Source organism: Thalassophryne amazonica, chromosome 18 (genome assembly GCF_902500255.1).
Source record: "Thalassophryne amazonica chromosome 18, fThaAma1.1, whole genome shotgun sequence".
Taxonomy (NCBI): domain Eukaryota; kingdom Metazoa; phylum Chordata; class Actinopteri; order Batrachoidiformes; family Batrachoididae; genus Thalassophryne; species Thalassophryne amazonica.
This window is the reverse complement of record NC_047120.1, coordinates 48501602-48528244: the sequence shown is the minus strand read 5'-3', so window position 1 is coordinate 48528244 and position 26643 is coordinate 48501602. Positions and strand designations below refer to the sequence as shown.

Genomic DNA, 26643 nt, shown 5'->3' with positions numbered 1-26643 from the left:
ATGGATTTTTTTTTTTCAAAACTTTATTTCAACAACTATTAACAAACAGTAAACAAACAATTAAGGACACAATAACATTTACAGTATTATTATTATTATGAATAGAAACAGATAGAAAATAAAACAAATTGTACAGTAACAAAAGTAGAGGGATTCTTTAACATTAATTCTCTTTAAAATGTTCCTTATAGAACGTGACAGTTTTATGATATTTGAGAGCGTCTATAACACTTAATACTGCTTATTTATTGCTCAAATTCAGCTAGAAGTACGTGTAAATTCATTTTCAATACTCTGCATTTATGAATATGGAATTTACCAAACAATATTAAAAGGTTGATAATGTATTCAATCTCGTCCACCTTTTTTTCCCTACAACATCTGATATGACATCATACTATGCAAACAATATGTAAAAAATGAACACCTCCATTTCGGCGTGTCAGAGGACAAGTTTGGACATGTCTATCTCGGCTTTCAATGCTTACCAGTCCAGTAAGTATCAGTGAAATTGTGGAGAGCTGGACATGTCCAAACTTGTCCTCTGACACACCGAAACGGAGGTGTTCCTTTGTCTCGCTTCCAAAGCGAATCGGTCTTTACGTGCGAAGCCTCCGCGCGGCTTTCCATGACAAAATCTCTTGTTAAAAGTGAAATCTGCCGGAAAATGGCTGATGTCCAGCTCTTATGATAACCAGAGAAAGAGCACACGATGGTCTTGTATCCACAGAGCCATCCGTTTAGAAATGGTCCGGTGGCTTGTGCCGTGTCGTCGCAGCTCGGAGTGCCGAGCGTCCTTAAAGGGGTCCTTAAAGCTGTACTGACAGACCTTATTCTCTGTGAAGCCCGTAAAATTTTCACAGAAAGCCAGATAAATTTTTCGAATGGTTTCCAGGTGCCAGTCTCTAACAGCTTCTGAAAAAATTCTGATGGAAAAAAACCCCAAATCATTCCGCCATTTCCAGACAACGAAAATCCGACGACGGGGTGGGACCACTCCTTCCACAAGGCGTGCTCACAGGCGAATGACGTCACCGACAGGCGTGGAAAAACTCACGCATGCGCACAAGGGTTCAAGCATGTCTGACGTAAAAACATATGAATCAAATCCATACAGTTTAAAAAAAAAATTAAAAGGTACGATACTTTATGGACAGACCTCATATATATACACAGTAGTGTTCAGAATAATAGTAGTGCTATGTGACTAAAAAGATTAATCCAGGTTTTGAGTATATTTCTTATTGTTACACGGGATACAAGGTACCAGTAGATTCTCACAAATCCAACAAGACCAAGCATTCATGATATGCACACTCTTAAGGCTATGAAATTGGGCTATTAGTAAAAAAAGTAGAAAAGGGGGTGTTCACAGTAATAGTAGTGTGGCATTCAGTCAGTGAGTTCGTCAATTTTGTGGAACAAACAGGTGTGAATCAGGTGTCCCCTATTTAAGGATGAAGCCAGCACCTGTTGAACATGCTTTTCTCTTTGAAAGCCTGAGGAAAATGGGAAGTTCAAGACATTGTTCAGAAGATCAGTGTGTCAGTTTGATTAAAAAGTTGATTGGAGAGGGGAAAACCTATACGCAGGTGCAAAAAATTATAGGCTGTTCAGCTACAATGATCTCCAATGCTTTAAAATGGACAAAAAACCAGAGATGTGTGGAAGAATAACCAGAATGGCAAAGGCTCACCCATTGATCAGCTCCAGGATGATCAGACAGTCTGGATTTACCTGTAAGTGCTGTGACAGTTAGAAGACGCCTGTGTGAAGCTAATGTATTTGCAAGAATCCCTCGCAAAGTCCCTCTGTTAAATAAAAGACGTGCAGTAGAGGTTACAATTTGCCAAAGAACACATCAACTGGCCTAAAGAGAAATGGAGGAATATTTTGTGGACTGATGAGAGTAAAATTGTTCTTTTTGGGTCCAAGGGCCGCAGACAGTTTGTGAGACGACCCCCAAACTCTGAATTCAAGCCACAGTTCACAGTGAAGACAGTGAAGCATGGTGGTGCAAGCATCATGATATGGGCATGTTTCTCCTACTATGGTGTTGGGCCTATATATCACATACCAGGTATCATGGATCAGTTTGGATATGTCAAAATACTTGAAGAGGTCATGTTGCCTTATGCTGAAGAGGACATGCCCTTGAAATGGGTGTTTCAACAAGAAAATGACCCCAAGCACACTAGTAAACGAGCAAACTCTTGGTTCCAAACCAACAAAATTAATGCCTCGCAGATGTGAAGAAATCATGAAAAACTGTGGTTATCCAACTAAATACTAGTTTAGTGATTCACAGGATTGCTAAAAAAGCAGTTTGAACATAATAGTTTTGAATTTGTAGCATCAACAGCAGATGCTACTATTATTGTGAACACCCCCTTTTCTACTTTTTTTTTTTACTAATAGTGTTGTGAAAGTGTAGTGACACGGACCCACAACAGGGGGCGCAAATGAACGGACAATAGGAGAAGTTAAATTTGAACACTTTACTGTTGTGAATGCCACAACTACACACAGTAGATCATAGAATGAATACAAAGTCAATTAATAAAGGTGTAGTGTGGGCAGGCTCGACGATAGGAGACGTCCGTCTGGAGAAGAACCGGAACCACACGATTTCCTCCGCCACCGAACCAGGAGGATACTGGAGCCGCCAGGTCCCAAGTTCCCCAGGTGGCCACCGTCTCTGCGTGTCGGATCTGGTACTGCTGGCGAAGAGCAAAAACAGTCAGGTGTGGGTGTGTGTACACCCCGTAACAAGTATGGTGGTTATTCCACCTCCACCTCTAATCACACGCTCGTGCAGCTCCTGTCTAATTACTTATCTGGCGGAATGCAGAGCGAAGCAGTCGCAGCATACGCCGGTCCTTCGGGAAGACAGCTGCAACAATGTATCTACTGAAAACAACGTTAGGAATACTCAGGCTGAGAAAGTTACTTCCTTGGAAGAACGATATCTTGGCAATGTGGTGGAGGTGTCGTCCTGCTTTTATTTGGGGTGAGGCGCAGATGATTGGTCACAGCTGTCATAGCCGATGAGTGACAGTTGTCAACCCGGCCGCTCTTGTGAGGTGGCAGCGCCCTCTCGTGCCTGAAGCCCGCACTTCAGACAGGGCGCCCTCTGGTGGTGGGCCAGCAGTACCTCCTCTTCTGGCGGCCCACACAACAGGACCCCCCCCTCAACGGGCGCCTCCTGGCGCCCGACCAGGCTTGTCCGGGTGGCGACGGTAAAAATCGTCCAGGAGCGCCGGGTCCAGGATGAAGCTCGTCTTCACCCAGAAGTGTTCTTCGGGTCCATACCCCTCCCAGTCCACCAAATACTGGAAACCCCGGCCCATTCGACGGACGTCCAGGAGCCGGCGCACTGTCCAAGCCGGCTTCCCGTCGATGATACGGGCAGGAGGCGGCGCCGGACCGGGTGTACAGAGGGGTGAGGTGTGATGTGGTTTTAGTCTCGACACATGGAATACCGGATGGATCCGCAGTGAGGCTGGGAGTTGGAGCCTCACTGCGGCGGGACTGAGGACCTTGAGGATCTTATAGGGCCCAATGTACCGGTCCTTGAGTTTGGGGGAATCAACCTGGAGGGGGATGTCCCTTGTAGAGAGCCACACCTCCTGCCCGGGCCAATATGCGAGGGCCGGGGGCCGGGGACCGTCGACGGTCTGCATGGGTCTTCGCCCTCGTCCGGGCCCTCAACAAGGCCGAACGGGCGGTGCGCCACACCCGATGGCATCTCCGCAGGTGGGCCTGGACCGAGGGCACACCGACCTCTCCCTCCTCCACAGGAAACAAAGGGGGCTGGTACCCCAGACACACCTCGAATGGGGAGAGGCCGGTGGCAGAGGACACTTGGCTGTTATGTGCATACTCGATCCAGGCCAGGTGTTTACTCCAAGCTGCTCCAAATAGCCCAATTTCATAGCCTTAAGAGTGTGCATATCATGAATGCTTGGTCTTGTTGGATTTGTGAGAATCTACTGAATCTACTGGTACCTTGTTTCCCATGTAACAATAAGAAATATACTCAAAACCTGGATTAATCTTTTTAGTCACATAGCACTACTATTCTGAACACTACTGTATATATATACATAAAAGGGTCAGGAAAATGATCATTTCTCTACATTGATTACAGACCCTGCAGTGGGTCTGTAATCAACCGTTTCTTCAGCACGGCTTTGCTTTGAACCTTGAACCAATGAAGCAGATCTTCAATCTGCTGCTTTGTTAGTTCTTTGTTTTATTTCACTTTATCTTAATTTTTCCCCACTAAAACCATAAAGCGCATATATCTGTAATATTTACCTTTTTGATATTACACCAACCTGTTATGGTCTTCTGAAACAGTTGATAGATGTATTTTATAAGTTAAAAATGGGACTGATGCTGATGTGTTAGCATGTCTAAGGCATTTTCAATGTTAAAGTTAGCATTAAGCTGAGCCATTATCAAGCCTCCCTCCCCAGCACGCAAAGTATTCTGGGATAGTCTAAAACCATGCATAGCTGCTGATTTGTAACAGTTTTAAGTAAAATTCTAAGGTGCCTGATTGATGAACATACTGCACAACCAACATTATCAAACCAAGGAGGAAATCTCTGCAAACCAACTGCCAAATCATATGCCGATTTATATATATATATATATATATATATATATATATATATATATATATATATATATATATATATATATATATGAAAGCTCGCTCTTCAGCCAGACGCACTAAATTAGTAGCCAGCATATTTCATATAGTCGGTTCATATTTATTATTTACACTTCAATAATGCTGGGAAAACAACTCCATTGCCCTCGAGAGCTCATAAGCAAATACTGCTATCACTTTCAGAGGTTTATAATGTGGATTTCCCAAGAAACAGCAGTGACATTAATTAGGCCCATTTCTCTGCTTTTTGTCTTGCCCTACATAGATCAAGTTTGGCTCTTCTTTTTATGAATCTGGGGGGTGATGTTGCTGTGACATGTACAAAACAGTGAGAAAATAATGAAGCCATTAGGCTCCAGGTGTTGCCACTGAACCGTTTTCATATCAGGAGGTCATCAGAAAGGTCAAAGTGGGTAATCATATCAATGATTTTTTTGTCGTCCCCCCCGGGCCTACCCGCTGTTTGGCAGGCGCGTCACAGGAAAATAGGACAGTGCTTCCTGTTTGCTGTTTATGTTTAGGATGCTGTTGACATAAGCAACCTTAATCCCCGTGGGCTACATTCAACACGATTGTGGAGAAGTCTTTGCAAATGCTAATATACCCAAAAGAGCAAAGCGCGCACAGAGACACATGCAAGCGGTTTCTTTATCTGAACCCACAATAATCTCAACAATGTGAATTCTTTCAGGATTCACATATAAAAGACTGTGTTCTTGTGCGAGGTTAGAGCGCCTCTGCCACAGAGCCACGCCATCTCTAGGAAAGTTACAAAGAAACCAGCCAGGTGAAAGAAGACGACGAAGAAGAAGAGAGTTATTTGTAATATTCCACAGTGTTTTCAAGGCAGTTGCTCTGACTGAATACTTTACTACTTTACTGTTTTGTAATTTTATTGTGACCAATGAGAGTAGTTACAGCTCATTACCCAAGGCCATTAAATATGGCCATCAGGTATTGCAAAGGCTTTTCTTCCATCCATCTGTCTGTCTGTTCTCAGCACAAGTCCAGTCCTGTTACTGCCAGAATCTTCAAATTCATGGGGAACATTCTTGGGACACAGACCTTGGACAAGTTCAAAGATGGCAAACCTTGATGTATTTTAAAAGGTTAAAAAGTCACATTCTGTTCAATCTGATCCATTTTGTTTTTGAGTCACATGGGTAACAGCCAATCAGAGTAGAGCTGCACCATGACGTCAGCCGCTGGTCTCTTCAAAACTGCTTTGTGTGTTTATATACATGTTACTCATATGTTATGTAAAAGCACGCGAGAAATAAACATTTCTAAAACTGAAAACGCTGTTTTTGGAACCTAATAACACCTCTGAAGTCATTTACAAGACAATTTGCAGAGGTTAGCATGGTGACGTCACTTCCTGATGTACCTACTTGCTAACAGCTTAGTTTCTGGTATATTATGTAAAAGTTAGTGAGAAATAAACACTTCTAAAACCAAAATTATTTGTTTTTGTAACTTGATGACACCTCTAGAGTAATTTAAAAAACATTTTGTGAAGGTTAGCTTGCATGCTAATTTTCACTAAGAGCTAACTTCCTATGGAGTTAAATTGGTCTCATTAATAACTGCAAATGCACAGAAGGTTATCTACAAATATTTCTTGATTTGTACAACATGAACAAATGATGATTTGATTTGTACATGTACAAATTGTACATAAAACCATCATGCTCGTACGGCTGAGGGTATTTTAGCATCACGTTATATTTTTAATATTATGTTGGAATTCCATAATGAATATTTTCTTCTTAACGCCATCTGCAGGAGTTGTTGAAAAAAACTGAAAGTTACCTTTGACCTTGGGTGACGTGCGCACACGTAGCGTGCACGTTCACGTTTGTGAGATGTCTTGTAAATCCCTTCAGAGGTGTTATCTGGTTACAAAAACAGCATTTTTTAGATTTAGAAGTGTTTATTTCTTGCTAATTTTAATATAATATTCGACAAACATGTTAAATTTCCACAGAAATGCAGCAATTTCAGCGTGTTCCCCCATGTTGGATTAACAGACAGAGAGACCAACAAGCAAACTTCACTGTGCTTTTCTACTCTGATTGGCTGTCAATGTGTGCTTCCCAGCATCACTTACACAAGTCTGGTGAAGCCCCCATGTGATCTATGATGTCGCTATCAGAGACTGTATGGGTCTGTACCGTCGCTGCTCTAAGTACTTCAAAGTTGTCTGTTATTTTGAAATTTTCCCCTTCAGGGGAACTTATTCATTCTTTCTAGACAATGCGATTTGTGATCGTATTGCCAGTGTCATATTTTGAATCCCTTATTTAAAGGCTAACAAATAAAATTATAGTGCGCCAAAGAAAATTGTTTTTACGCGTTAAATCTTAAAAAGCTTAGTGGTAGTATGACTTTAAGTTGTAAATATCGACAGGACGGCACCAAGTGATAAAAGGTTATTGTTGTGAGGTCGCAGCGAGCACGGTTACTTCCACTTCTATATTTCTATTTAAAATAAAAATCTAGGTAATACCATTATCAGTAAATTTTAATTCATTCACACCTCATGAGATTGATGCAGTTGCATCGACTATTTTCCTCGCCCTAGAACACCGAGCAGGCAGAGCTTTCTCTGATGAACCGTCTTAAAACCAAACCCTCTGGCTCAGCTATAGTATCAGCTGTAAAAGATGGATTAGGGTCTTTTATAGCTACTCTGACACTGAGGCAATGTAATAAGGTGTGTGTGTGTGTGAGTGTGAGAGAGAGAGAGAGAGTTGAGAAGGCACGTCTGAAAGTGCAGGGCTGCACACAGCTGCTACACCTCCTGCACATTGATTGTGCTGTTTACTTCTTTAAGCCGCCCACGTGTGATATCTGGAACAGAACTCGAACTGTCCGTGGGGTGAGGAGAGGGGAACAGCTCAGTGCGATTTAGCCAACCGAGCTCGAAAGGGTGGTCAAAAATCCACGCCTGCAGCTGAAGGAAAGCTATAACATCTCCAGCCATAACAGCAATGTGCACATTTCAGTTTATCCTTCGTAGATTTTACTCTTTTGTTGAGCCGAGTACAGCTCGTGTAACCTTTGGAATCTTGATAGGACCGGCTACAAATGGAAAAACAGTGATAGCTGATTCACTGCTGCAGCCTTGCAGCAAGACTAGAGATTTGCACAGACTGAAGTTTTTCCAGGGCTCACAGGCTCTTGATTCATTAGGAGGCTACTGAGTACTGACTGTTTGAAACATGCACAGGAAGCACAATTTACAAGCTTCTTTTTTTGCATGTTTCAACCCCTTGTTTGCAAAACTCCAGAATGGGACATGGAGATGATGTGGGGTTACTTCGTCCTAACCCTGACTGCTTGGTAGACTTTTTATATTTGGCAGTACGCTAACATCAAACCCTGCTTTCATTCCATCTCTGTCAAAACTTGGCCAGATGGTATTGTCAAATTTATGGACATCAATTAGAATATTTTCAGAGTTTTGGCCAACATTTCAGGAAATATAGGACATTAGTACCTATCCCTACTGTGCTGAGCATCATAATATCCAATTGCCTTTGAAATTAGGCATACTGCCAATTCCAGATCCTTATAATTTTAGGTAGGGCAGTCATGGACAGTGCATTCAAAAGTATTCACAGTGCTGCACTTTTTTCCAAATTTTATGTTACAGCCTTATTCCAAAATGGATGAAATTCCCCCCCCTCAAAATTCTACACACAATACCCCATAATGACAATGTGAAAAAAGCTTCTTTGAGATTTTAGCAAATTTTTAAAAATAAAAAACTAAGAAATCAACACTAGGGGTTAATTCTGTACCCAAAAGTATTTATCAGACATTTTAAAATTATCAGACATTTTCTGCATAACCATGTGGCCAAAGCATGTAATTTTTCTCCCCAGTGCACAGTTTTTAGTTCAGTCTTTCCTTTTTGAAGTTTTAACCCTTTATCTGTTACACCACATGATCAACGTAAGCTCCTCGTCTGAAGTTTCCTACAAAACAAATCATCCGTCACCACCCAGCAAATTCAAGTCTCCTTGCATTTGCTGGGGAGTTAGTTCACTCTGAGACTGAATTTTGTATGGAAAGAGATGCAAGTCAGACCTTAGAATGTGTTTGTTCTTTGAGTGGCATTTTTCCTGGACTTTAATGTCTTGCAGAACAAACTTTAGGGTTCCTGAAATGAAAAAACACTATTATTAACCAATAAAACAATTTCCTGGTATTCATATTTCAGAGTACCTTTGGGTACATTTTTTTGAGACACCCTATATAACAACCAGAAAGTGCAGCATCAAAAGAATCCGGAATAAGAAACCAAGGCAGAGAATACATCTGAATCCGTAGACTAGCTTCCTATATACTAGAGAAAAAGCATTATGCACAATTTTTAGAGCATCAGAATACTCAGTATACATTTTGTAGTCGGTAACTGGAATGTGGATGGTACTGTATACCGCTGGTTTCCAAATTGGTGGGATAGGACGTTTTGCAGGTGTGGAGGGAGAGTATGGATATGTATGTGTGTGTGTGTGTGTGTGTGTGTGTGTGTGTGCGCGCTAGCTAGGGATGCTAGCTTGCTGTGAGGTAACAAGCTACATGTGGAGGCATGCAGTCCTTCATTACAAACACAAAATCTACTTTGTTTTGTTGCACCATTTATACCATAGGTATTAAGATGTGAGTGATGGCTCCATGGAAAATCTCTCACAGTGGAATAAATTCAAACCTGAAAGGCAAAAAATGACCTACAGTTCATGTTGAATTATTGTAAACTGATTTTCAGAACTTGTGTCATCAACAGATAGTTCAAAGATGCTATAAATGGCATTTTAAAACATTAATATAGCAGCCAAGAATAAGCTTCTATGAAAATACAGCAGCATAAAGGCATTCTGCACAGATCAGGAGGGAACACTCCCTGTGGGTGTGTTGTAATCTGAGTTTTTCTCTTCTTTCTTTTCATTGCTGCACAGCCGTGCATGCACGTTGAAGCACGAGTCCCAGCCTGTGATGCTTATACCTTCCTACATTTAAAAAGGCACATTCTTCTGCCTGGAAAACACTGTGCATTCAAAATGACAGACAGTAGTGACTTACCAGAAACTCCTCACCTCTAAGAAACCACATACAAAAGCTAAAAATGATTTGAACCAAGGATGCGGTCAGATGAGAATCAACAAAAGTCTGGGCAGCCCATCTTCCAAAAGATATATATTTTCAACAAAATATATACGACAGAGTGTCTCAAAAACATGTTATACAGTTTGCAGCTAAAAATAATTCACAGACACTGATGTCAATAACCTGTCTGTGCGCCTGTGGCCACTAGCCACACCCACTTTGTGAAACAGTGGGTCACCATGAGCACTGAAAAGGCTTAACACTCCATCTCTCAGCTTGTACAGACCTCTGCCTCAGTGGCGTCTCGGTCACCGAACAACAGCTCAACAATGATTTCTGTGACATACGTCACAGAAACATAAACATTAAAACCATTCACACCTACAATTTGGTTACAGCGGTGCAGTTTCTATACTCACAGATGGAGAATTGTGGGAGTTTGAGGCCATTTGAGGATGACCAACAAAACCCCAAATGTAAATGGTTTTGCAGAATTTGACCCCTTTAAACAATGTTACTTGAACAGGTTGTTGGGATGTTTTACAGCCAAATTTTAATCAGGATTAGTGACAGATCAGTGCTATCATGAGAACACAAATTTCAGCCTTGAGGGTCAAACAAATACAACCCTTCAGCAGTGACAAAACACAATTTAAAGAATAGATTTCACATTTGGAAATGAAAAATGAGGCAGCAGAGTAAAGTTATAGCTGGAAGAGCATTGAGCTGGTGAAATAACCTCACAGTCTCACTGCAGATGTCAAGCATATAGATTTTCTGTGCAGACAGTGATCTATATTCACTATACACTCTTTAAATACACCAATATTTTATGATTTACCTATTGGTGACTTTTTGGTTCGAGCCTAGGCTATTTTTTTAAGTTGTGGGCAGTTATAAATTGGTATTGATTCCATTCTAATTCAATCCCCTGATTTTGCTGTTGTTGGCAGCAGAAGCTGGGAAGCTGAGCCGCGCCAGCTGTCCAGGCAGCACAGAAATAGATGATCTGTGACGCTATCATTAACCTTGCTAAGGTGGATTTTTGGCCACTCTGTGGATGATACCATTTTTACTCATCAGCACTAAAATTTTCTTTGTGGGCTTTCAGCAGTGACGCTAAACCAGGCAGTCGTTTTGAACAACAGCCTGGCATTTAGATTACTAAGTAACAGCACTAGTGGGAAATAACGACAATAAGCACAATCTGACATTCAATCCCAATAAAGTTGACATTTACCCAAATGATTGATCTCTGGCTGACCATTCCACGGCAATTCTGGAATCCACCTAAGTAAGTGCCCCACTTGGTCCAAATCAGGCTGAAAAGCAAATTCCTTGATCTTGACAATTGGCAAAATGAATTATTTAAGGGCAATTTCAGGATCAACATTCATTGACATAAAAAAGTTTGGCAGAAATCAGCAAAAGCACCTGGGTGGAGCAGGCCAACAAAGTGATTGCTGGGCAATTCCGTAACCAGTATTGATCAGTATGTCTGGTACTTATATTGTGTATTTATATTTATATTTGCAAACATTTTTCTTTTTTATTTTCACTTTTGATACTCTGTGTGCTTCTTACACTGTGTGCTGCTATACAGTGCAGCTGGAACCTAAATTTCCCCAAGGGAGTCTTCCCAAGGGATTAATAAAATTCTATCTAATCTAATCTTACCCACCTCCATGTGTGTGCCATGTCTGGTCCAAATCAGAGTCAAAAACCTAAAGTATGACCTTTGCCTCCAATGACCTTGACCCTAATTACTGACCACTGGTAAATTTAACCTTGTCTGGGCAATGCCATAACTCAACTCCATGTGTGCGCAAAGACTAGTGCAAATTGAACTGAAAAACCTAAATTATGACCTATGACCCCAGTGACCTTGACCCTAATTACTGACCTTTGGTAAATTTAACCTTGCCTGAGCAATTCCAGAACTCAACTCCGTGTGTGCAAAGACTAGTGCAAACTGAACTGAAAAACCTAAATTATGACCTACGACCCAAATGACCTTGACCCTAATTACTTACCTTTGGTAAATTTAACCTTGCCTGAGCAATTCCAGAACTCAACTCCGTGTGTGCAAAGACTAGTGCAAACTGAACTGAAAAACCTAAATTATGACCTACGACCCAAATGACCTTGACCCTAATTACTTACCTTTGGTAAATTTAACCTTGCCTGGGCAATTCCAGAACTCAACTCCATGTATATGCAAAGAAAAGTGCAAAGTGAACTGAAAAACCTAAATTATGCCCTATGACCCAATGACCTTGACCCTAATGGTTGACTCTTGGTTAATTTAACCTTGCATGGGCAATTCTGGAACACTCCTCGATTTGTGTGCCAAGACGTGCACAAATCAGACTAAAACAACTTCAATTGTTGCCTTTGAACCCAATTATATTGACCCTAATTACTGACCTTTGGTAAATTTAACCTTGCCTAGGCAATTCCAGAAACCACCTACATGTGTGTGCCAAGTCTGGTGAACACTGGAGTGAAAATAAAAATTTTGAACATCCAAAACTTTGAAGCAAGACAAACCCTAAAGTCACTTCTGGGGTTGACCTTCATCCACATATCACGTTTGGTGAAAATCGGACCTGGGTGGAGTCAGAGATCAGTAATAATTCACTGCTCGTGTGGTTCAGTGAGCAAAAAAATGCAAACTCAATAAGTCTGAATCATAAATCTGTTTGAGGAAAGCAGAGTTGCAAATGTGCAGGAGTCAGCGGATATGCTCAGACGTTTAGCTTGCGGTGAAATCCAGTGTATCTCTTTTCTGTGTCATGCCGTAGAATCTCGGCAAAGAGGATGAACGTGGATGAGATGGTCAAAAGAAATGAAGATGAAGGGGGAGGAGGGGGGTGGGGGGTGGCAAGTCTGGGAATTATAAGAGGTAAGCCGTCGACGCGGAGTTCATCGGTGTCAGTCAAGCTCCGTCTTCGATGATGGTGGCTAATTAGATTTTGCCACGCTCAACAAATGATGCGTACAGGGAGAAACATTTTGCAACTCAATAGCTGGCTGACGTGTGCTGATAGCATTGTCAAGACAGTTAGCTGTGCCGCCTGCTAACACGGTTAGAGCGCAGCATTACGGTTTGTGCCGGAGACGTGTGTACCGCTTACATGCAGTGACAGGTACGGCAGGGCAGAAAATCAGCCACAATTATCACCAAACAAATACACTCCAGGACACAAATAACATGCATAGAATGTCAAAAATAAACAAGATGAGTCAATGGGTCTAAATTTTATGTTTATGTTTGTCACTTATGAGTGTTGATTTGCTGGTTTGTCATTTGAAAAAGAAAAAGAACTTGGAGACATGAAAGTTGGTAGTGGTTGGGCGGGGGGGGGGGGGGGGGGGGGGGGAGCTGATAGATGCAGGAAATGTATTTTTTTTTCCACATTTGCCAGCATTCATATTCATATGATTCTGTGCAATTTCATTATGAAGTCATTCATATCAATCAATCAATCACTTTTATTTTGCAGATCAATATATGCTTTGCTTCATCCATTTAGGCTTCTTGGGTGTTGAGACATACCAAAAAATAAGGTGTTTTTATAACCATGTTTTCCTTAACTTTGACCAATCTACTACAATGTCTCATCCCTTCTACATATCTATCCAAGTAATATTCCCACCGATTCTGATCCGACTAGGCTTCCTGGTTTTGAGTTATACAAAAAAAAGTTTTTCAGATCATGTTTTCCTTGACTTTTGTCAGAATGACTCAAAAATCTAATCCCTTCTAGATATCTATCCAAGTAATATTCCCACCAGGTTTGAAGGAAATCTATTCCACCATTTCTGAGTTACACACACCAGTGAAAACAATACTCTGCTGTCACTGTTTCACAGCTGCATGGGGTAAATAGATCCAAATTGGAGCAAAATTCTTCATGTAAATTTGGTCAGAGATGGATGGCTGGACAAAGGGCTGAAAAGAACAAACCAACATGGACAAGTCAACGTGCAGAGCCAAAAGTTTGGAATACGTGTTGGCTATAAGGTTGAAGGACTTGGAATCCTAGATGTAAGCATACATTCTATTGAGTGCCTTTCCAGTTTATTAATCTGACAATTATTTCTGCAATTATTAGAATTGCTTGACCAGGTTGATAGAACGTCAGAAAATTCCGGGGGCAGCAAATGCCGATTAGTTGTCAAACCTCAATGAGACCATGCGCATTAAAAGTGTACAGTCTTTGGGTTGTTTTAAGATTTAAGTCATAAAAAGAGTTTTCCTTGGCATCACTATAATTTTATTCCTCAGCATTTAAATAACGGATTCTTAATATGATGTTGCCAATATGATCAAAATTCACGCTGTCTGGAAACAGTTAGAATTTCAACCCCTGAGGGGGAGAAATTCAAGCGATCAGACTATGACCTGCATTGGGTAGCGATGTGATAGATCACATGGGGGCTTCTTCCAATCTGTGCTGGGATGCTGGACATGGCAAGTGCCAATCAGAGTGAAGGAAGCCAGCGTGACATCAGCTGGATGCCCGCTCAAACAACATAAACCAATAGGACGGGAAATGCTACGAAACAGCTGATTTCCAGAAAATCAAATATGTTTCTAATATAGTTTGTAAAAGTTAGCAAGAAGTAAACACTTCTAAATCTAAAAATGCTATTTTTTGAGACCAGATAACGCATCTGAAGTGATTTACAAGACAACGTGCATCAAGCAAATGGGTCAGGGTCAAAGGTAATCACAAAACACTTTCCCACGACGCTGTAAGGAGGACATTATTAGCTATGGAATTCCCCCCAGATAAATATGTTCTTACATAAAAACATTAAAATGATCTGAAATATACATGTTACAAAAATATTAGTTACAAAATGATTATAACACCTGGATTTCAGTAGAAATTGAATTTTGTCAGTTTTGTGAACTGCGAAAAGCCGTACAGCTTTAAACATGAAAAAAAAATGTTCTCAACTCAAATTCAGACAGTTTTGTTCCGTCATGTTTCTACTTCGCCGCTTCTATTTTCAATATCGTTATTTGTTTTTCAGTCTTCATAAGAGGAATCTCCACTTGTTTTCTTACAGACAACACAAATTTGAAGCAGGCTCACTTCTGGTGTACACAAATAACAACCGTACTACAATATGGAGAAGAAGAAGAAGAAAAAAAATGTGATTTTCTTCCAAATGATGACATTTGTATTTGGAATCAAAGCTCCAAAAACAACAAAGCCAATAAACTCCAACAAAGCAAATCCTCAAGAAATCGTGAGGCAAATGAGGATTTCACCCTCAAACATGAACAAAGTTATTGTTCTCCTGTGGAGCTGCAGATCATTCTTTTCTGGGTGCTGATCCATTTGTTCACATGCGACTGGAAAAGTGCACATGCAGAATCTCCCCGTTCCTGTTTCTTCTTCATCATGTGAGACACCGTTGTAGCCACTAATTACTTTCTTACGAAATGCTGATTAGCTTTGCCTGGAGTTCAAAGCCCAGTATATGTATATGTGTGTGTGTGTGTGTGTAGGGATGCTAATCACTCGTGTTGTCATTAAAATAACAACACGTCTGCAAAATCAATTTGATTGCACCTGGTAATTACCCGTTTTTCAGAAAGATGAATCAAGGTTTGATTTCGGCTTTGAATACTGCAATACTCAAAGCGCAGTGGTGCGCAATTTTGGAATAACCAAATAACATCCCTGCTTTGTGAGCTCATCTCACTTTTTTCCTTCCAATAACTTCACTTTGAAGTGGTGGAGATGATGAGATTACAAGTTGGAGTGATCAAGGTTAACCTTCAGCGTTTCATCTCTGTAGATACACCTGTTTGTCCACTCCTCTGCCATCGCCATGTTCAGCCAAAACTGAACACCACCAGATGTTGCTGCTTATTAGCACCTCGTAGGAGAGCTTGGGCAACCCTGTTTGCACCCCACAGAACTAAACCAAACCAATTTCTTTTAGGTTCCTCAGAAGACGTTCCTCAGAAGATGTTCCTCCCAAAAAGAGGCCTCAAGCCAGATATTCAAGATAGCGCCCAAAGTGCGCATCAAAATGGTTTTCATTAATTAAAAAGCATTTAACATCCTAAAAAGAATAAATTAATTTTGAAAGAAATTCCACAAGAACAAATGTTTAGGTCACTATACATTTGTTTTACCTAGATATTTTCATTCATGAGTTTCAAAATCAACATCGATCCCAAAATGGCCACCAAAACTGCCCCCCCACCCATTAAAATGCATTCAGTGACAAATAAAGGACTTCATTTTGAAAGATATTCCATGAGAAAGAGGTTTTAAGTCACAATAAATGCATTTGTGCCGAGACAATTAATTCACTAGTTAATTCAAAATGGCATTCAAAATGGCCGCCAAACAATTTCTTCTCATCATTAAAATGCATTCAATGTCGTATTAAAGATTTAAGAGCAAAACCTCAAGAATCAGTGGTCATACATTATACAATTAACTATTGTTGTATATCAGTAAATGTAAAAGTTGAGCTAATTTTAAATCTGCTTAGTATCAAGATTATTATCACCTTTATGCAGCCTGTTTAGTTAACTAATATAATTTTACTCTGTATTGTTAGCTTTAATGTGTTATAAAACTTGACTTGAAAATTGAAGGGGTGATGATGAATATCATCAGTGCATATGCCCCACAGGTAGGTTTTGATAAAAAGGAGAAAGAAGATTTCTGGAGTGAGTTAGATGAGGTGGCAGAGAGTGTGCCCAAGCATGAAAGAGTGGTGATAGGCGCAGCCATCAATGGGCATGTTGGCGAAGGGAACAGTGGTGATGAAGGTGAGGAAGTAACGGGTGGATATGGTATCAAGGACAGGAATGTAGTCGGTGTGGACCAAGGTAGCTTAGCCGCCGTTAGTTCCCCTCTGGCAGATCCCGAGCAGCCGGGAAAGCAGGCCGACTGGGTGACTGTGAGGAGGAAGCGTAGTTCTAAACAGAAGCCCCGTGTACACCGCCAATCCGTTCACATTTCTAACCGTTTTTCCCCACTCGACGACACACCCGCCGAGGATCAAACTCTGGTTATTGGCGACTCTGTTTTGAGAAATGTGAAGTTAGCGACACCAGCAACCATAGTCAATTGTCTTCCAGGGGCCAGAGCAGGCGACATTGAAGGAAATTTGAAACTGCTGGCTAAGGCTAAGCGTAAATTTGGTAAGATTGTAATTCACGTCGGCAGTAATGACACCCGGTTACGCCAATCGGAGGTCACTAAAATTAACATTGAATCGGTGTGTAAATTTGCAAAATAATGTCGGACTCTGTAGTTTTCTCTGGGCCCCTCCCCAATCGGACCGGGAGTGACATGTTTAGCCGCATGTTCTCCTTGAATTGCTGGCTGTCTGAGTGGTGTCCAAAAAATGAGGTGGGCTTCATAGATAATTGGCAAAGCTTCTGGGGAAAGCTGGTCTTGTTAGGAGAGACGGCATCCATCCCACTTTGGATGGAGCAGCTCTCATTTCTAGAAATCTGGCCAATTTTCTTAAATCCTCCAAACCGTGACTATCCAGGGTTGGGACCAGGAAGCAGAGTTGTAGTCTTACACACCTCTCTGCAGCTTCTCTCCCCCTGCCATCCCCTCATTACCCCATCCCCGTAGAGACGGTGTCTGCTCCCAGACCACCAATAACCAGCAAAAATCTATTTAAGCATAAAAATTCAAAAAGAAAAAATAATATAGCACCTTCAACTGCACCACAGACTAAAACAGTTAAATGTGGTCTATTAAACATTAGGTCTCGCTCTTCTAAGTCCCTGTTGGTAAATTATATAATAATTGATCAACATATTGATTTATTCTGCCTTACAGAAACCTGGTTACAGCAGGATGAATATGTTAGTTTAAATGAGTCAACACCCCCGAGTCACACTAACTGTCAGATGCTCGTAGCACGGGCCGAGGCGGAGGATTAGCAGCAATCTTCCATTCCAGCTTATTAATTAATCAAAAACCCAGCCAGAGCTTTAATTCATTTGAAAGCTTGACTCTTAGTCTTGTCCATCCAAATTGGAAGTCCCAAAAAACAGTTTTATTTGTTATTATCTATCGTCCACCTGGTCGTTACTGTGAGTTTCTCTGTGAATTTTCAGACCTTTTGTCTGACTTAGTGCTTAGCTCAGATAAGATAATTATAGTGGGCGATTTTAACATCCACACAGATGCTGAGAATGACAGCCTCAACACTGCATTTAATCTATTATTAGACTCTATTGGCTTTGCTCAAAATGTAAATGAGTCCACCCACCACTTTAATCATATCCTAGATCTTGTTCTGACTTATGGTATGGAAATAGAAGAATTAACAGTATTCCCTGAAAACTCCCTTCTGTCTGATCATTTCTTAATAACATTTGCATTTACTCTGATGGACTACCCAGCAGTGGGGAATAAGTTTCATTACACTAGAAGTCTTTCAGAAAGCGCTGTAACTAGGTTTAAGGATATGATTCCTTCTTTATGTTCTCTAATGCCATATACCAACACAGTGCAGAGTAGCTACCTAAACTCTGTAAGTGAGATAGAGTATCTCGTCAATAGTTTTACATCCTCACTGAAGACAACTTTGGATGCTGTAGCTCCTCTGAAAAAGAGAGCTTTAAATCAGAAGTGCCTGACTCCGTGGTATAACTCACAAACTCGTAGCTTAAAGCAGATAACCCGTAAGTTGGAGAGGAAATGGCGTCTCACTATTTTAGAAAATCTTCACTTAGCCTGGAAAAAGAGTCTGTTGCTCTATAAAAAAGCCCTCCGTAAAGCTAGGACATCTTTCTACTCATCACTAATTGAAGAAAATAAGAACAACCCCAGGTTTCTTTTCAGCACTGTAGCCAGGCTGACAAAGAGTCAGAGCTCTATTGAGCTGAGTATTCCATTAACTTTAACTAGTAATGACTTCATGACTTTCTTTGCTAACAAAATTTTAACTATTAGAGAAAAAATTACTCATAACCATCCCAAAGACGTATCGTTATCTTTGGCTGCTTTCAGTGATGCCGGTATTTGGTTAGACTCTTTCTCTCCGATTGTTCTGTCTGAGTTATTTTCATTAGTTACTTCATCCAAACCATCAACATGTCTATTAGACCCCATTCCTACCAGGCTGCTCAAGGAAGCCCTACCATTATTTAATGCTTCGATCTTAAATATGATCAATCTATCTTTGTTAGTTGGCTATGTACCACAGGCTTTTAAGGTGGCAGTAATTAAACCATTACTTAAAAAGCCATCACTTGACCCAGCTATCTTAGCTAATTATAGGCCAATCTCCAACCTTCCTTTTCTCTCAAAAATTCTTGAAAGGGTAGTTGTAAAACAGCTAACTGATCATCTGCAGGGGAATGGTCTATTTGAAGAGTTTCAGTCAGGTTTTAGAATTCATCATAGTACAGAAACAGCATTAGTGAAGGTTACAAATGATCTTCTTATGGCCTCAGGCAGTGGACTCATCTCTGTGCTTGTTCTGTTAGACCTCAGTGCTGCTTTTGATACTGTTGACCATAAAATTTTATTACAGAGATTAGAGCATGCCATATGTATTAAAGGCACTGCGCTGCGGTGGTTTGAATCATATTTGTCTAATAGATTACAATTTGTTCATGTAAATGGGGAATCTTCTTCACAGACTAAAGTTAATTATGGAGTTCCACAAGGTTCTGTGCTAGGACCAATTTTATTCACTTTATACATGCTTCCCTTAGGCAGTATTATTAGACGGCATTGCTTAAATTTTCATTGTTACGCAGATGATACCCAGCTTTATCTATCCATGAAGCCAGAGGACACACACCAATTAGCTAAACTGCAGGATTGTCTTACAGACATAAAGACATGGATGACCTCTAATTTCCTGCTTTTAAACTCAGATAAAACTGAAGTTATTGTACTTGGCCCCACAAATCTTAGAAACATGGTGTCTAACCAGATCCTTACTCTGGATGGCATTACCCTGACCTCTAGTAATACTGTGAGAAATCTTGGAGTCATTTTTGATCAGGATATGTCATTCAAAGCGCATATTAAACAAATATGTAGGACTGCTTTTTTGCATTTACGCAGTATCTCTAAAATTAGAAAGGTCTTGTCACAGAGTGATGCTGAAAAACTAATTCATGCATTTATTTCCTCTAGGCTGGACTATTGTAATTCATTATTATCAGGTTGTCCTAAAAGTTCCCTAAAAAGCCTTCAGTTAATTCAAAATGCTGCAGCTAGAGTACTAACGGGGACTAGAAGGAGAGAGCATATCTCACCCATATTGGCCTCTCTTCATTGGCTTCCTGTTAATTCTAGAATAGAATTTAAAATTCTTCTTCTTACTTATAAGGTTTTGAATAATCAGGTCCCATCTTATCTTAGGGACCTCGTAGTACCATATCACCCCAATAGAGCGCTTCGCTCTCAGACTGCAGGCTTACTTGTAGTTCCTAGGGTTTTTAAGAGTAGAATGGGAGGCAGAGCCTTCAGCTTTCAGGCTCCTCTCCTGTGGAACTAGCTCCCAATTCAGATCAGGGAGACAGACACCCTCTCTACTTTTAAGATTAGGCTTAAAACTTTCCTTTTTGCTAAAGCTTATAGTTAGGGCTGGATCAGGTGACCCTGAACCATCCCTTAGTTATGCTGCTATAGACTTAGACTGCTGGGGGGTTCCCATGATGCACTGAGTGTTTCTTTCTCTTTTTGCTCTGTATGCACCACTCTGCATTTAATCATTAGTGATCGATCTCTGCTCCCCTCCACAGCATGTCTTTTTCCTGGTTCTCTCCCTCAGCCCCAACCAGTCCCAGCAGAAGACTGCCCCTCCCTGAGCCTGGTTCTGCTGGAGGTTTCTTCCTGTTAAAAGGGAGTTTTTCCTTCCCACTGTAGCCATGTGCTTGCTCACAGGGGTCGTTTTGACTGTTGGGGTTTTACATAATTATTGTATGGCCTTGCCTTACAATATAAAATGCCTTGGGGCAACTGTTTGTTGTGATTTGGCGCTATATAAAAAAAAAATTGATTGAATTGATTGAATGTCGAAGGGCAGATGGTAGTTGATTTTGTAAAAAGGTTGAAAATGGCTGTGGTGAATACCTACTTTAAGAAAAGGGATGAGCACAGGGTGACATATAAGAGTGGAGGAAGGTGCACACAGGTGGACTACATTCTTTGTAGGAGATGCAAAAGTACTGCCAATGTGGTGAGGTAAACAGCTCGAAAGGTACTGGGTGTGACATCTGGACAGTGGAAGGAGACAAGGAGACTTGGTGGTGGAAATGTACAGTATCTGGAATGTTGAGAAAAAGTTCCATGAGAAACAGTTCACTCTGAAAATTCAGAACCAAGAATCTGCCACCAGCAGTTTGCATCATGGCATCACTTCGTCCCGTCCACAGGCCCAAAGTACTTGCCAAGTTTGATCAAATATGTTATATGTTGTTAACACACATAGAAACAGTCACATAGAAGCCAACATCAACACGGTAATTAGGAAAAATAGAAAATTCTATTTTATTGCAACTTTTAAGACATTATTGTTATCATTATTAACAACCCCATTATAATGAAGCAAACAAATGAGCGAAATGCTTTATTGTCGCTGACGGTATCAAACCATGCCATTCGCTTACTTGCATGACTGACTTGGATAACCAGCTAAATCAAATAACAAAGGAAGGGTTTTACCAAGGCAATTATCAGAACAGTCCTGATGAATACATCCGCCTCTTGACTTCTGTGTTGTGAAAGTGTAGGAACACGGACCCACAACAGGGGGCGCAAATGAACGGACAATGGAGGAAGTCAAATAACAACACTTTACTGTTGTGAAAAAGCACAACAAACACAACAGATTACAACAATAGACAAAGAAGTCAATTCACAAAATGTGTCACGTGGGCAGGCTCGAAGATAAGAGACGTCTGTCCAAAGCAGAACCGGAACCACACGTTTTCCTCCGCCACCGAACCCCGGGAATACTGGAGCCGCCAAGTCCCAAACTCCCAGGTGGCCACTGCCTCCGCGTGTCGAATCTGGTACTGCTGGCGAGGAACAAAAACAGTTAAATGTGGGTGCGTTTGCACCCAGCAACCCGTATGGCGGGAAAACCACCTCCACCTCTCGTCGGAAGAATGTCTGCTATTTAACGCACAAAAGTAACAAAGTGTTAATGTCGAAAAAAGACAACACAGTCGGCTAAGTACGGTACCTTGAAGGTAGAGCGATATCTCGGCAAAGAGGTGGAGATGTCGTCCTGCTGATATACCACTGCTGATCAGATGATTGGTGACAGCTGTCGTAGGCGATAAGTGACAGCTGTCACCCCGGCTGCTCCTGTGAGGCGGCAGCGCCCTCTGGTGCCTGGAGCCCGCACTCCAGACAGGGCGCCCTCTGGTGGTGGTGGGCCAGCAGTACCTCCTCTTCAGCGGCCCACACAACATTCTGTTTAACAAAAGCAGAGGGAGCCTTCTCACGCTGTCTTTCTTATCGCCCTGTCAAGCCGGCGCATCTGATCCCACACTGCGCTCTCCAGCAGAAAGGGCACCACTCGTTAATGCCACCAACCTGGCAATAATTCACAGAGCCTTGTCACAAGGCCACATGGAGTCCCAATGGTAGCCCTTTGCTCAAGAACTAAAGAAGGCTTCCCCCACTTATTGGTGTTAATTGCTGCCATCATGACTGCTGCGCGCAGGAAATAGTAAAAAAACAAACCAACAAATAGGAAATGTACACATTGAGCAGGATGTGAAGGACTGAACTGCAGCTTCTGCTTTGTAGCTCGATGCATGTCATATCATTACATGCTTTGTGATGCATTAATGTAAATTTATTGCATTTTTGATTAAAACAAGCTGCCACGGCTAGACTTAGCCAAGTCAAGCTACACAGAGTGCAGTGAGCCAGACAGGAAGTCGTCACACAAATGGCATCGTGAATCTCTTGAAATGTTAAAACACCCAGATTGTAATTCACTTCATTATTAAGAACAGGAACTACTCAGCCACATGGGGTGTGCAGCCAGTACATTCTGAGTGCCGGCCCCAAGCCCAGATAAATGAGGAGGGTAGAGGGTGGAAGAGCGTTAACTTTAAAGTTTGTCAAATCCCAGCCACAGGAGGTATGCAACCAAGCCCGGATAAATGAGGAGGGTTGCGTCAGGAAGGACAACTGGTGTAAAACAAGCCAAAATACAGATGTAGAGTACAAATTGAATTTCCATACTGGATTGGTCGAAGCCCAGGTTAACAATGACCGCCAATGGTGCCTTTGCTCAGCAGGGTGCCGGAAGAAATTGGGCTACTGCTGGGCGAAGAAGAAGCAGAGGAGGAAAATGTGTCGACAGACAGCGGGAGAAGCAGAAAACTAGAAGGGTGGAAGTGGGAGTCAGGACTTTGAATGCTGAAGGTATGACTGGTAAAGTCAGAGAGTTGGCTGATATGATGGAGAGCAGAAAGGTAGACATATTGTGTCTGCAAGAGACCAAGTGGAAGGGAAGTAAGAGCAGGAGCATAGGTGCTGGGTTCAAGTTATTGTATCATGACCCCAACACCATTTTCCTTCCTATCATGAAGACAGGAAGGGAAATGGTGTTGGGGTCATTTTAAAAGAAGAATATGTTAAGAGTGTGTTGGAGGTTAAGCGAGTGTCCAACGGGGTGATGAGTGTGAAAGTGGAAATTGAAGGGGTGATGATGAATATCATCAGTGCATATACCCTACAGGTAGGTTAGCCTCCGCTCGTGAACTACATTGAAATTCTATCACCAAACTGACAATTTATACAATAAATAGGGAAGGCGGCCGGGGGGCGGGGGTGAGCTCCTCCAGCATTTTGTTAATTTTCTCCCATGGAACAGAGTAACCGTGGCATAGATCTGTCATAAAACCTCTGTGAACACAATTGCGCACGGTGTGGCATCTACGACCAATCTGAGCACAAACCAAGTTGAAATTCTATTACCAAACTCATCACTTATATATTAACTAACCCAAAACTTCAAGAGCTTTACCATTTTGCTCATGGTTAAGGTATTGCAACTGGGGCAGTGTGACATCACTTGAATGCAATATTCCATTCATAGGATCCTGTCATCTGGACTAACCAATCCAGACAATGGTGTGTGTGTGTGTGTGTGTGTGTGTGTGTGTGTGTGTGTGTGTGTGTGTGTGTGTGTGTGTAGTATTCTACAGATAAACTAAATGCGTTTGAAATAGTACAACTGACATCAATTGCCATGAATGAAAGATTCTCTGCAGCTTTTAAAACGATTAGAAAGCAATTGACTTCAAAAATAGAATGAATCCCTCAAGAAATGCTTTCTCCTCTACCTCCGGGCAAACACATAACATTAAACTCGTGTCTTTTGCAACATGTGACGATCTTGTAAAGTTCAAAAGGTGAAAACGAAACTTTCCTTTTTGTGCGTGCGCATGCTGCACACACCAGGGAGCCGTGCAACACGAGCTCGGTTGTGCGTTGGTGTGCTAAGATTATATAAATGCATCGTCTCTGCTTCAAACGGGTCTGTGTTTTCAAGTGGGGGTTTGGGAAATATTTGAAATAATGAGGTTAGGCTCAACAGTTGTTCCAGTGCTCCGTTTGGAGGATTAAGGTAGTTTTCAAACTGTTACATTAACGTGACAGAAAGGTCAGACTCTGAAAATAACCTTCCCTGGATACTCCTGGTTAGCAGATGTTTAATTAATTGGATTACACATTCTAATTAATATAAAGGTGTTTGTGCTACTACACTCCACCACTGCTTTGTGTTCATATTGACTTCTTGGTGGAAAATAATGTGTCGTGAAACATATTGATTTACTGTTGTGGTTCTTACCCAATATCCCTCAATCTAACTAATTTCTTTCTGCTTCATTAGATCTGCATTTAGACTTGAGATAAACACTTAACATCTGCTGGATTTTGGTTAAGTAAGAGCCAAGCAAACGGGACCAAATGGAATTAAACAGTATTAACCTCCAGGAGAGACAATAAGATCTTTTTTATTGTGAAAATTATTTCAGCAATAATATTTTAAGCATATAATAAGCCAGTGATGAAACACATACACTAAAAAACAAAAAAAAAAAAACAAAACAAAAAAAAAAAACTGATGCATTGGATGAACTCAATTCAATTATGTGCCGGATTTCCATCTAATGAATATGTTTCCCCAACTCAAATAAAGCACATCCATGCAAGATAATTTAATTTAATTTAGTTGGAACTACATATATTTATTAGATGGAAAACTTGCACGTAATTGAAATGAGTTCATCCAATGAGTCATTTGTGTGATACACTCAAAAAAACTGAGTTATTGGATTGGATTTAAATGTATGTAGTCCCAACTCAATTAAATTACATTATCTTGCATGGTTGTGTTTTATTTGAGATGGGGCTGGAAATCCTGCACGTAATTGAAATTAGTTCATCCAATGAGTCATTTGTTTGTGTGATACACTCATAAACTGACTTATTGGATTGGATTTAAATGTATGTAGTCCCAACTCAATTAAATTACATTATTTGCATGGATGTGTTTTACTTGAGTTGGAGCTGGAAATCCTGCACATAACTGAACTGAGTTCATCCAAAGAGCCATTTTTTTTAGTGTATAGGCACCTGGTTCCTAGTTTGAAGTCCAAGGCCACCTTGGGTGGAAGAAGGCACCAAAACTCCTCAAGGGGTGCCCAAGGTTGTAAAAAAAGTATACATGTCATACAACCATAATAATCACAATCAAAATCAAATTTATTGCCAAGTAAGTGTTCACATACAAGGAATTTGATCTGGTGTCATTGGTGCATAAACAACAATAGAAAGAAGGGGAAAACACTTCTGTAAGAAGTAACTGGTGCATAAACAACAATAAAAAGAAAGGGGAAAAATACTTCTGTAAGAAAGGAGTCAAATAGACAAATGGGGGTCTCTGGCATTAATGGCAGTAACACACTTATTTGACAATCAAAACTAATTAAAAGCATTTTACTTGGATGAACCAAAGGCAAAATGGGGAAAAGACTGCTAGTTCCCTTGCAAGGATGAACGCGGCCTGTTGGGGCTCCATCTTTCTTAGATATAATTAGGGGTGCTCCAAGGAAAAAATGTTGGTTCACATTTCTTGGTTATTTATATCGGCTCACAAGTTAGCCAACCCATTCATTGCCATTTCCTTAAGAATCACTGGGTTTTGGGTCATTCAACTCACTATTGGTTATCCCATCCATTGTACTGTAAGTTCTGACTCCTTGGAGCTCTTTCTATCATTTATCCATCAACGGGACTTTTGTTGTGGCACAGGGGAATTCATGGAGGTGTTATACATTTGCAATGTACCAACCTGAAAAGTCAGCCTGTTTAAGTCAGTCCTCTAATTCCCTAAGCTGGCTCCTTGACATGCCTTTTTTTTTTGCTCCTGCAAGGCTGTGTCGCCACGTCAATGCTTTTTATTTGCCGATGTGTAGCTACAGTAGCGATACAGTAAGACAGGAAGAATTGTACCCTACGGACTTGGACCTTCATTCTCCTGCAAAGATGTCGGCATCACCAAACACTTCTGTCCATCATCCTCATGACTCCATAAGTTCTTCCCAGAAATCACTCAATCTCAAAGGCCAAGGACCCAGAGATATGAATCTCACCACCAGCATAAGTGAATGTTCATTGTGATTCAGTGGGACGCTAAGCTTATGAATATGGAAACTGTACAAGAATATAATTTTGTTTTTAGAACATTTGCATTGCAAATCTGCTTTACCAAGTTGCACTAAATATGTAAGACTGCCATATCCACAAAGATCAAATCAGAGTATTCCTTTAGAGGTTTTGTTAGGT

The 26643-nt window shown here is 41.0% G+C and overlaps 1 protein-coding gene and 1 long non-coding RNA gene across 2 annotated transcripts in view; one reads left to right on the top strand and one right to left on the bottom strand.

The window, feature by feature from the left end:
- The window catches only part of nrg3b (neuregulin 3b), a 613393-nt gene that overhangs the window by 142494 nt on the left and 444256 nt on the right, over positions 1-26643 (bottom strand).
- LOC117530196 lies at positions 85-26643 on the top strand. Its single transcript, XR_004566223.1, has 3 exons — positions 85-356; positions 13627-13638; positions 26632-26643. It is a non-coding gene; the product is annotated as an uncharacterized LOC117530196 (long non-coding RNA).